Raw genomic sequence first — 13,542 nt, 5'->3', positions numbered from 1 at the left:
GATACACTGGCCTCCGAGGCCAGTGCATGCACTGCAAGCCATAACCCAGCGCAGGCCCCCTCTCTGCTTCAGTCGTTGGTTGCTAGGCTTGCTGGCATCATAGCAACCAATTACATCAGGCAGGGCCCGGCTGCTACAACTACAAGGGATCTGGGCGGCTGAACAGCCACCCAGATCACTTGTACTAGCCTGCTCTATACATTTAAAAATGGTAAAGTGGACCTTTACCCATATCTTTAAAATAACAACAAACACACCTCATCCAAAAAGGCATTTTCCTCCCCTGAGATGATTGCATGGTCACATGTGCCAGTAATCCAGGAAGTAAATGGAGATCTAGTAAGTAAACATGGCCACTGTCAGAAGATTGGAGGAGTAAGGTATGCAAAGAATACAAAGTCGGCAATTATATAGAAGTATGTGTTTGTAGATTGTCATTACTAAACATTTCTAAAAGGTGTGTTTGTTGTTGTTTTAATGGAGAACTATGGGGTTAGGGCTTTTCCCCATAGTTCTCCTAAGGGTAACGGGAGGACACAAACTAGCGTCCTCCCGTCACCCAAAGCTCAGTATAGCGTGAGCTACAGCTCGCGGTATACTGAGGCGCCGCACCTAAAATGGATCCCGACAATTATGTCTGGATCCACCCAGCTGCGCGAGTGACAGCTGGCTCTGCCTATCTAGAGACAGAGCCAGCTGTACCCGCCCCCTCCCCCGTCCGTTCTGCCAGTCAGCGCTGGAGGATCGGACAGGGGAGGGGGGAATCCAGTCCCTCCCCTGTCACGGCTCTCTGCAGTGACAGGATCGAGAAGTGAGCGAGCGACGGTATGTGTTCGTTCACTTCCCGATCTACTGAGCCGACCTGTGACAGTGTCATTGTCACAGGTCGGCTAGAACTATGAGGTGAGTGAAAAGCACTCACCTCATAGTTCTCCTTTAAAGTTATGGGAAAGGGTCCGCATTAAGGTCTGATCAGCTACAGCCACTGCTTGAATGAATGGATCCTTTCCAGCATAACCTTTGGACGCATTCATAACTAATTCAAATAGAGCTTTATTTAACCACTTGACATCCGCGGTGTTAAACCCCCTTCCCATCCAGGCCATTGTTCAGTATTCAGCGCTGCGGTACTTTGACTGACATTTATTCCGTCATGCAACGCTGTACTGAAATGAATTTTATACCATTTTTTGGGGACAGATAGAGCTTTCTTTTGATGGTATTTAATTGCCACTGGGGGTTTTATTTTTTAATATATTAAAGGGAAAATTAAAAAAAACAAAAAACAGTTTCCCCTATATTAACCTGTTGCCGTCCGCCCGGTGAAAAAACGGACGGACGGCACAGTCGCATTGGCAGGTTGCCATCTCCAGACGGCTTTTTTTTTCTGCTCGCACGTGCCCCCTAGCGTGCGCACGGGCAGAAAAAAACAGCCCGTTTTTAACAGCAGTTACCGGCTGTTTCACATACATACGATCGGCGGCTCTATAGCCTGCCGATTGTATGTATGGGCTGTCTGGCTGGCGAATTTCGCTTTCCCCTCCTACCTCCTCACCTTCAATCCCGGGATCCGCTGCCCCATCTGCGGCCCGGGACCGGCTCGGGAGGGTGTCAGGAGGTAAGATGGGAGGGAGATCAGCATCTTCCTCCTTGCTGACCTCCCTCCGTGCTGTGAATGCGGAAGTGATGTGTATTACATCACTTCCGCATTCAACTGTCAGTCATCTGGCTGCTATAGCCAGAGAGAAGAAGCTGATGAAGCAGATCTGTGCTTCATCAACTTCTTTTGGGGTCCCCAGGTGACATTAGGGGTCTTAGAGACCCCTAATGTCTCCATAAAGAGGACCTGTCAGTGTGCCTTTGCTATTATATAGGGGGATTGTTATCCCCCTATGTAATAGCAATAACAATAAGTGTAAAAAAATAAAATAAAAATAAAAGTCACATATAAAAAAAGTTTTAAAAAAAACCCAAAAAACATTTTTAAGTCCCCCACGCACATATAAACGTAAATACGCGTTCGATATGCCAGCGCGGGAAATCGACAATTGCACTACACGTTACATATCGTCGCGAACGTCGCAGGGAGAGCAATAATTTTAGGGTCATCAATCACTGATAACACTAAACTGATGAGCGGTAAAAGCTTTTAAAGGGTCGTCAATGGCCAATTTTGGGTATTGTAGTTCATTGAGGTTTCGCACGCGCGCACAATTTTAAAGCTTGACATGTTTGGTGTCTATTTACCCGACGTGACCCCGTCTCTTATATTTTACCCAAAAAATTGGGTAATAATGTTTTATCATTTAACCACTTGCTGACCGGGGTGTTTATACCCCCTTCCTGACCAGGCCATTTTTCAGTATTCAGCGCTGCGGTACTTTGACTGACATTTATTCCGTCATGCAACGCTGTACTGAAATGAATTTTATACCATTCTTTGGGGACAGATAGAGCTTTCTTGTGGTGGTATTGAATCAACACTACGGGTTTTATTTTTACTGTATAACATAAAAAAGGGTACCGAAAATTTTGAAAAAAAACCTGTTCTCCCCACGTTATGTTATAAAACTACGCTTTAAAAACAAAGCTTTAAAATTGCGCGCACCCGTTAAAATCGCAAAAAACTACCATACTCAAAATTGACCATAGCCGACGCTTTAAAAGCTTTTACCGCTCATCAGTTAAGTGTTATCAGTGATTGATGACCCTAGAATTATTGCTCTCATTCCGATGTTCGCGACGATATGTAACATGTGCGGCGCAATGGATGTAATCGGCGTTTTCGCACGTAGGCGTGCTTGACGCATGTTTGCATGTGCGGGCAGGGGACTTAATTTTTTTTTTTATTATTGCTTTGATATGTGATTTTTTTTAGAACAAATTTTTTTAAACCTTTCTATAGACACACACAGAGACAATGGGGAACAAAAGTAGCCACCCTCCAGAAGGAAGGACAGTGTCGACACCAATTCAGAGACAATTTGAGGATCTACAGCTGAGTGATATACAAATAACATACATTTGTGTTAAAGTGACACTGACACCATGGTCCCTGTGTGTGTTGTAAAGTAGCCACCGTTCCAAGCTCACTCCTGTGATAGACTACAATCTCATGGTTAGTTTTCTAATTTGTATTGAGATTGTAGTCTATCACAGGAGCGACCTTGGAGCGGTGACTACTTTACAACATGCACAGGGACCATGGGGAACAAAAGTACCCCCCCTCCAGAAGGAAGGACAGTGTCAGCATGAATTATTAGTATACAGGATTTATAAAGAGTCAACAGTGTGCGCAGCACTTTATAATATAATGAATACATTTGAGTTACAATACAAATCAAGACAAGATGGTAAGGAGGGCTCTGCTCGTGAGAGCTTACAATCTTAAAAATTCAGAAATGATTTGAGGATCTACAGCTGAGTGGTACACAAATAAGATACATTTTTGTTGAAAGGTAAGGTCCCTGAATGCATTTTTAAGATGTAACTCCTGACTTTAGTGTCACTTTAATAATCTGTGCATACACTGAAAATCTGTAGCAACCCCCATTAAAAGGGGAACTATGAGGTGAGTGCTTTTCACTCACCTCATAGTTCTAGCCGACCTGTGACAATGACACTGTCACAGGTCGGCTCAGTAGATCGGGAAGTGAGCGAACACATACCGGCGTTCGCTCACCTCTCGATCCTGTCACGGCTCTCTGCCGTGACAGGGGAGGGACTGGATTCCCCCCTCCCCGCTCCGATCCTCCAGCGCTAACTGGCTGAACGGACGGGGGAGGGGGCGGGTACAGCTGGCTCTGCCTCTAGATAGGCAGATCCAGCTGTCACTCACGCAGCTGGGTGAATCTAGACATAAATGTCGGGATCCGCTTCAGCTGCGGCGTCTCAGTATACCGCGAGCTGTGGCTCGTGGTATACTGAGCGTAGGGTGACGGAAGGACGCTAGTTTGTGTCTTCCCGTTAGACTAAGGAGAACTATGGAGAAAAGCCCTAACCCCATAGTTCTCCTTTAACTTATATTGTCTATTGCCATGAACATGTGTCTTCGTAGGGTTTTGGACCATTTTCTCTTTTAGTTTCTTTGCTACAGCTTGATTTATAGTAAATCCTTTAAGCTCCATTTATCTTATTCAGGGTTGCCAGCACTTCCCTTTAATTACTGACACATACAGATCACATAGTTGCAGTGGGTAAATAAAAGCATTTGCAGCAATGTGAGTTCAGCAATGCTACAACCTGGTATGTTTACAAGAACTTTAGTGATCCAGAATAATTAGCAATCAGCAGTAAACCTCATTTACTCAGTTAAGTGTGGAATGTATTACTTCAGTGGTGGTGCCTTATTTCTTCCCCTCTAGTGTCCCACTGACCGGGTTCACACCAGAAAATGGTGTGAACCCAGCCTCAACGCATAATACAGTATATAGAAAAGTAACTATTTATTGAACAAAATGAATACATTCCACAAAGTGCATTGATGGGGACTGTGCCCCTCCTTTTTTCATTTTTCTATTTACGGTTTACTTAAACGTCCTCAAAAACTGAACAGCCCTACAGTAAAGCTATACACAGGTAGATTTTCAAAGAAATGTTGATGGGAAAATCTTGCCAGAACATTTGATAATGCCATCAGCGATGAAATTGCGTTTGATTTTAGCATGCGATTTTGGAAATGAATGTAGTTTCTCGAACAAAGACCACATTCTCCGTTAGAGTTTTGATGAAGAAACAACATTTCCATACTGCTCCTTCAGGTTTTTTATTGTTGCCACTATTACGATTGTCAAATTAAACCTATTAACTATTACAAAATCCAACAAACTCTTTCTAACAAAATGTTACTGGTGTAGGGCCAGCTTGAGACCCCATTCACACCTAGCGACATACCTTTTGCAGCGGATCCGCACGGCCGGGATAGCGCGACTTTCGGGGCGACGTTCCAGCGACGGTAGCGCGACCTTCCCCGTCGGGCTCCATAGAAAAAAAGCAAAATCGCGCAAAATCCGCAGAAAAAAGGGTCCGGTAGAAGCGACTTGCGACCGCGACGAGCGACGCGCGACATGGAGTTAAGACAGCTCCATTGAATAACATTGGCCGGCGACTTCTCGCGATATCGCGCGGCAAAAATGCACGATATCGCGGCGGAAATCGCGCGACAATTCGCTATATGTGAACGGGGCCTAAATCTACTCAAACAATGCCTGACAGAACTAGAAACGGTCAGATGACATGACTTTATCTTGAGTCATCAGATCCACTTCTAAACAGACCAAACTGCCACTGACATTGCCCAGCAAAAGATGTATTTACCAAACACTTACAGTCATGGGTGCAATGCCAAAAATACTACCATATGCATCCCTACAAAGTAATAGTATGCAACCACATCTGAGGCCCCACAAACCTAACCGATTGCACACTGTTATTTGAGGCAGTGCTGCTCTACTAGACATAATTAAAGTTGAACTCCAGGCATAAAAACTTTCATGGGAATGTATTCCCCAAACGTCACAAATGAAAAGTATGCACTTTGTGTGCATTGAATGCTTCTGTAAACTCAGATATTACATTGTGAAAGAAGTGGTGAACGCATCATTGCACTGTACATAGCCTGTGCATAAAGCAGAGCTGTGGGGAGGGACCCAGTGGGCCCACCCACTGCAGGCTACTTGTAGAACACTATAGGAGCAGTTGGGGTCAGTATACACCTAGGATGTGGTACCACACCCCTAATTTAATACAGATAAAAGTCAAACTAGACTAGTTAGTGGGTAACGGTACAGTTGGCTTTAACAGTACCTTACAACAGTACGACCACCTTTAAAAATGATCTATATTTATTAAAAATCACATTAAAAAGCACAGAGCAGAGCTGTGGGAGGAATCCAGCAGGCCCCACCCACTACAAGCTACCTATAGAAAACTACAGTAGGGGGCGGATACAAGACCAGTCACCCTACACAAGGAGCGAGAGCAGCAGTGACTGGTCTTTATTACAGGAAGCAATAGATTTAAAAAACGGCACTCGCAAGAGTCCGTCCATTCAGTACTTTATTTGTAAAAAGGCATAACAGCAGCAAACAAACAAATGCTTACATGTTTCAGCCCCCAAACTGGGCCTTAATCGTTGGCTACAACTAAGGCCCAGTTTGGGGGTTGAAACATGTAAGCTTTTGTTTCTTTGCTGCCATTATGCCTTTTTACAAATAAAGTACTGGATGGATGGATCCCCTTGCGAGTGCTTTACCAGGCACCGAGGTTCAAGCATTGGGATTGGAGACAAGAGGGTGGAGCTGCTCAATGTTTCTAAACTGCTTTATTACAGGAACCTCAGGAGGCAAAGTTTTAAGCTATATTACTGCTCAGATCTGGAAGAAATACACAAAGCACACCAAGATTCAAGTAAGGGCTTGTTCACACCAAATGCAGACCAGATCTGCATGAGTTTCTGCACACGCAGTGCAGTGGGTTGTGCCGCGTTTAAAATGGGCTTTCAGTGCGTTCCAGGGCGTTTGCATGCGTTCCAGAGCAGGTAAAATAGGGCTTGCTGCAGTTTTTTTACATGCTCTGGACCTGAACGCTGCGGTGTGAACTAGAGCCCAAAATACCATTGGAATAAATTGGACGCAGTTTTAATCCGGTTTGTAACTGCTCTGCTCCTGGAACGCGCTTGGTGTGAACAAGGCCTAAGAATACACATGACTCCTGAGTTTAGACAATATTTGCTTATCCCTCCTTACCATCTTCTCTTGATTTGCATTGGAACTGTAATGTCTTCCTTATATTATAACGTGCTGGCCAAACTGTTGGTGCTATATAAATCCTAATTTAAAAGAATAATCCTGGAGTTCAGCTTTAATATTACAAATAACGAGCATGGGCGTTGTCTAAAGGAACTGTTGAGATTCCCAACGTGTGTTTTTTTAGAACAAACTAGAAAGTGAAAGTATCCCAAGTTAGAAAACGAAGGAAAACACCTGACTGGTTGTTATAGATAACACTTTCACTTTTTCCTGTGTCTTGTTCCTGTAGCAGAGCCCTCCCTGCTGAAAACCTATATCACTGACAATTCTGTACCACAAACAGCATGATAAATCTCATTTATGTCAACACCCTTTTAGGGGCAGCCGCCAAACAGGAAGTTAACATAAATCAGACATCTAGGCAGGAGAAAAGCTTTATTTTTGGTTAATATGGTATATATTATGGATCTAAAAAAATGCCCTTTCGGTTTCTTGGCATTTAATAAATGTGCACATTGCTACAAAGCCTGCTGCATAAAATGAACAATACAAACCTACTATTCCGAAGAGAATCAATTTTAACAAGATAAGCGCTCACAGGATCTAGTTACTGAGATAAATCTGTAAAGGGTTCACATGTTAGAATTTTCCAGAACACTCTCACTATTTCTATAACCTAACAAAGGGGAAGCACAGAAGATGCCCCTGCACTCTTGTTTTTGAAGGAGTATACTCCAGGGCTATGATATCTATCCTTGCCTCACTATTTAGCTGGTAAATGACCTGGAACATAGACAAATCAGACGTCCCAACACCTGATATGTACATGCTTGTTCCAGGTCAGTAGCTAAACAATGAAGCAAGTTTAGGCACAACATACAAGCAATAACAGCTCCCAAATCCTGAAAGGTCAGTTTTCGTTTAAAAAGAGACCCTGTCACCACCTTCTATCCTAAAAACCAAACACAGGCTGTATTATGTCTTATAACTAAAGCACAGCCTGCTGCAGCAATTCCAGACTCAAATGGAACAATATCTCCCAAGATCAGCAGTAATAGCAGTAACAATGACAGCTGGCTTTTTATGCAGGGGCTTTCAGTACAAATCTTGGGAGTGTTTTGTGCTTGGAACATAAAACACACTTAAAGTGGACCTTTACACTCAAAAATCTAATTCTACCAATACATCCCTCTATATATGATGATTAATAATAACATAGACATGTCAGATGTCTTGCACTTGCAGAGCATTAAATTCCTGCTTTGGAAGGGGAAAATGACTTCAGTTTGGCAAAGCAATGCACACTGGGATTGCCTTGTCATCAGCAGAGCATTGCTGGGAAATGTCATCTGTAATCTCATGAGATCTCAGGGAAAGGCATTTTCCTCCACTGATATGATGTGCATGGTCACATGTGCCAAAAAAACAGGAAGTAAAAAGGAGAGCTAGTAATCTGCCCTTAGTAAACATGGCCACTGTCAGATGACTGGGGAAGAAAAGAGAAGTAAGGTATGCAAAGAATACAAAGCCGGCACTTATCTAGAAGTATGTGTTTGTAGATTGTCATTACTAAACATTTCTAAAGGTGCGTTTGTTGTTATTTTAAAGATACGGGGAGAGGTCCGCTTTAAGATGTAGAACCAGGGACAGGGTGCCGCAAGATGGAGACTCTCATAGTTTAGAGTTAGGACCGCACTATAAGAGGTGCCTTGGCGCGGCAGTGCGGCTTACACATCCTTTGCAGAAGACGTGTATCCAAACCTCTGTCATTGTCCTTAGTGGTGAGACAAGTTGTTTTACATGCTGGTTTGTGAGTGTGCCATGATGCCTTTCTACTGTTCTAGGGTGCCGCAGGTGACCCAGGGATCTGACACTTCCTAAAGTGTCAATTTTCTGGCAGAATTGCAGTGCTGATATCCTTTATTCGCAGCAGCAGGCAGTGCTTGTATAAGTACCCATAATACAGATTGACAGCCTGCCAGGGTAGAACGTGGTGACAAGGTCTCTATAATAGTAATGATTATATACAGAAAAATACTGTTTCTAGAGGAATTACAGTAGTTAGCACTCCAACCAGGACACCATCTACATGGTTTGTATATTCTCCCTGTGCTTGTGTGGGTTTCCTCCCAAACTCTAAAGACATGCTGGTTGGTTAGTTGACTCCTGTCTAGCCATCATCCTGTCGTGTCCTGCTACCCATCATAGGAGCAGTCATGTCAGTGGGGATAATCTGAGCAAAGTCTAATTTGCAGAACTAAGCTTATATAACAGAAGAGAAGACAGCAGTGGGGGACTAAGCACGTTGGTGGTGGGCTGACTACGCAATGCAGTACTCTAGTCAAAGTCTTGATGGCAGACATCTATATAGAAGAATAGAAAATACACAGATGAAAGAATCTTGGGGCCTGGCATAGATAGTCAGCTAAATTTCATATGATCAGCTCTCCTAACTTCAAAAACTAGACAAAACTGTTCATATGTTATATACAGAGCCTAAACATCTCTGCCTTTATAAATTACACAAAATGTTTGTTGTTCCCTAAAGCCCAACACTATCAAAAATGACAAACCTTCCTCAACCCCCTCTAACTGATCACTGGCATAAAAAATAAAAAAAATCTAAATGCCCTAAAAACCGCAGTCATGTGACTTCTCAACTTTTCTGTGTACATCTGGCCAGGGTCCTTCTTCAGGTGTCCATGTCACTGCCTGTGGCACATGGACACTTCCTAATGGTGGCGCCTACACTTCCAGAAGCGGGATCCTCTCACACCAGCTTCAGAGGCTTGGTGGCAGGTCCTTAAAGGCATAACGAGCAAGAAAAGGTGGCCGATCCCTAGGCCGAAAAATAAGGATTGCCGACTGTGAAAGCTGTGAATTTGAGAGAGAAGACCATGGGATGGCTTAGGAAGATGAGTTTGCAAATACCAATATCAAAATGTTCTATTAAACGTCATTCACACGGTTGCAGAGGCCTGTACAGCATGAATCGTGCATGTGTTTATGTGACTGGGAGGCGCCAGGGAGTCACAGGTGTTTACGTACAGCCGCAGGCAGCAGTCTGTACAAATCTGAGTGAGGAAGAATAAGTGGCCCTGGATGCAGACAGTTTGCACCCAGGGCTGCTTATCAATTCCTGTGCAGATGTGAACACTCAAAAGTGTGTACAGACTCTTCATCTGTAAACCGGTGACTCCCCGACACCTCCCAGCTGTATAAAACGAAAACGTATTTTTCGCGCTACACAGGCCTCTGTGTCCGTGTGAACAAGGCCAAAATGTGTAAACACCTGATCAGTCGAACGATCATAATAGTTGTAGAACACAGTACTCATTGCTGTTCTACTCTGTATATGCACAGTGCCATCTGTGGACATCACTACAAGCACCACCATTACTTCTGGTCCTTATTGCTGTATGGCGCGCAGGGGACATCTTTGATTATTGGTTGCTATGGGTAATATTGACACGTTCTTTTGCAATACTCTTTATAAGCTAACCTGCAGCCTTTAAGGGCCTATTCACACCAAAGTACGCATGTTGCAATGGGTGTGGTAATGCAATTACTTAAGTGTGAATGGGGCCTTTAAAAACATACTAAACAGTGCATAGATGTAAATCAGTGGAATGGGAGATAATCAGATTTCTACTTAAAGCAGAAATAAAACACTGAATACCAATGTAAAAAAAAAAAAAAAAAGCCCCCAGGAGCTTTTAGCCACTGTGTTATAGTATGCACAGCAACATATTAGAGCATTATTGTAGTGTTACCTGCCACAGTGATCCCTTCCAGCGACTTGATGTCAGCTCTCTCCTCCCTCGCAGGTGCTTCCCTCTTCGTCCTAGTCTTCTTATAGGCTCTGATTCTTCGCCACTTGATTGGCTTGGCCCCGAAGATGTAACTCCAAAAGATACTTCATCTCAACAAGAATCTGGCTGAGCCTGTGAACTGAGCTGTGCATGCACAGCTTGGTGAACAGGAAAAATGGCTGATTGACAAGCAGAAGGCAGCCCCGATCGGATGCCCAATGTTAGTCTGTGGGCAGCAAGGTCTAAACAGATGGGTGTCCGTTCATCCCCGGTTACCCCCTACTCGGGCCAGGTCCGGAAAAACAAATGGAACAGTGTTCCGTTTCAACCGACCGGATTGGGGGTAATCTGATGTAGACTCCCCATAGACCAACACAAGGTCCAGCAGTTTTAGCAAAGGAAAATACTGGACAGACACAGATGTCACAGCGGTGACATCTGATCTGAACTGCTCCGCTCAGGTGGAGGTCCGTGACTATGGAAGTCTCTTCTGTCATAGAACCTCCTTTCAGCATAATAAGCCTGCTTGTCGGAAATGTGCTAATACAAGACCGGACTTCCACATGTTGGTCTGTATCTCAAACCAGTTTGTATTGTGTACACTCTGCAAAACACATGCCACAATTTACATTTTTGGCAGCTCACCCTCCGCTTACAAAATGATTTTATTTTGTTGTTCCTTACAGAAGCCACATTTTCTTTGACTGTACAGGAAAAACAATGCATGGCTTGCAGAAATGAAAGTACCATTTCCAGAAATACTCACCAGACATCCCTTTATTAATATTCATCTGAACTGAGGCTATAGGTCACTTCACTCTTCTAAATTGCTCTTTGCCTGTCAGTATGCGAGTCCTGTTTCAAAAAAACCTTCAGTCCTGAACGCAAACTATTTCAAGATACTGCAAGTTTAACCACCAGACATCTGTCTTATGTAACCACAATACCACATACACTATATTGCCAAAAGTATTGGGACGCCTGCCTTCACACGCACATGAACTTTAATGGGACCCCAGTCTTAGTCCGTAGGGTTCAATATTGAGTTGGCGCACCCTTTGCAGCTATAACAGCTTCAACTCTTCTGGGAAGGCGTCCTCAAGGTTTAGGAGTGTGTCTATGGCAATGTTGGACCATTTATGAGGTCAGGTACTGATGTTGGACGAGAAGGCCGGGCTCGCAGTCTCCGCTCTAATTCCTACCAAAGGTGTTCTATCGGGTTGAGGTCAGGTCTCTGTGCAGGCCAATCAAGTTCCATCACCCCAAACTCACTCATCCATGTCTTTATAGACCTTGCTTTGTGCACTGTCATGTTGGAACAGGAAGGGGCCATCCCCAAACTTCCCACAAAGTTGGGAGCATGAAATTGTCCAAAATGTCTTGGTATGCTGATGCCTTAAGAGCTCCCTTCACTGGAACTAAAGGAGCCAAGCCTAACCCCTGAGAAACAGCCCCACACCATAATCCCTCCTCCACTAAACTTTACACTTGGCACAATGCAGTCAGCCAAGTACCGTTCTCCTGGCAACCGCCAAACCCAGACACGTCCATGGGATTGCCAGACAGAGAAGCGTGATTCGTCACTCCAGAGAACAGGTCCCTAGGAGTCCAGTGGCGGTGTGCTTTACACCACTGCATCCGACGCTTTGCATTGCACTTGGTGATGTAAGGTTGGATGCAGCTGCTCGGCCATGGAAACCCATTCCATGAAGCTCTCTACGCACTATTGTTGTGCCAATCTGAAGGCCACACGTAGTTTGGAGGTCTGTTGCTATTGACTCTGCAGACAGTTGCAGCTTCTACGCACTGTGTGCTTTAGCATGCGCTGACCTCGCTCTGTCATTTTACGTGGCCTACCACTTCGTAGCTGAGTTGCTGTTATTCCCAGGTGCTTCCATTTTGTTATAATACCACTAACAAGTGACAGTGGAATATTTAGTAGCAAGGAAATGTCACGGATGGACTTATTGCACAGGTGACCACCTATCACGGTACCACGCTTGTATTCACTGAGCTCCTAAGAGCGACCCATTCTTTCACAAATGTTTGTAGAAGCGTCTGCATGCCTAGGTGCGCGATTTTATACACCTGGGGCCATGGAGATAATTGGAACACCTGAATCCTATTATTTTGAGGGGTGTCCCAATACTTTTGGCGATATAGTGTACATCTGACTGGAGGGAGATTATGTACTGGTGGCCAATCAAGACTCTGCAGTGGTTGCCAACTTGCAAGGCATGAGGGGCCTTAAATACGGCCCCTGATGTCTCCCAGCGGCCCCATACAATATTTGTTATATGTAATACTACAGAAGACTGTCATGGACTGGAGACTTACTGGATCAGGGGTGCCCACAATTTTTCATCTGGAGATCTACTTTTCAAATGATGAGCTCAATGAGATCTACCAATGAAAAAACACCTGCGTTCAGGGGCATGGCGGTGCATTGAATTCAATGGCACGTCAGCCACGCCCCCCGCCTGCAGAGCGATCGCACGCACCCGAAACACAGGCACATTAGTGCCTGCATTCCGATCTAGTGCGATCTGCAAAAATGTTGCAAGCCGGCTTGCGTTTCTGTGCGTTCCAGAGGCCGAACACTCTGGAATGCAGACTTTGTGGTGCAAACTGGCCCTCTCTTCTCTCTCCTTCCCGTCTGCGGCGTCTGACACATTCAGCCGCACTAGCACCACGGCAGAAGCTCAGGTCAGTGAGCTGGTCGCGATCTACCAGTGTTTGCTTTGCAGCTCTCTCGTCCAGTATAACAAAGTAGAAGTTGACACTGCTGTCACTCTGCCGGCTATGCAGGCATGGGTGAATCACAAGAGCGGCTGAACAGCAATACAGATATTTATGGAGAAGTAATTGTAAGGGTTAGGGTAGAGGTTTAGACAGTTATTACTTAACCCCCAAGACTACATAACACAAGTATTACAAAATTCTGAGACTAGTGGTTACTGAAAATGGAACACGTTTGAGAT

General features: G+C 44.4%; 1 protein-coding gene across 1 annotated transcript in view; it reads right to left on the bottom strand.

Annotated features, from left to right (window-relative positions):
* VPS13A (vacuolar protein sorting 13 homolog A) overlaps positions 1-13,542 on the bottom strand; it is a 153,452-nt gene that overhangs the window by 139,270 nt on the left and 640 nt on the right. The window lies entirely within an intron of this gene.

This window comes from Nanorana parkeri, unplaced genomic scaffold (genome assembly GCF_000935625.1).
Source record: "Nanorana parkeri isolate BGI_ZX_2015 unplaced genomic scaffold, ASM93562v1 scaffold328, whole genome shotgun sequence".
Lineage (NCBI taxonomy): Eukaryota > Metazoa > Chordata > Amphibia > Anura > Dicroglossidae > Nanorana > Nanorana parkeri.
This window is presented reverse-complemented; position numbering and strand designations above follow the sequence as displayed.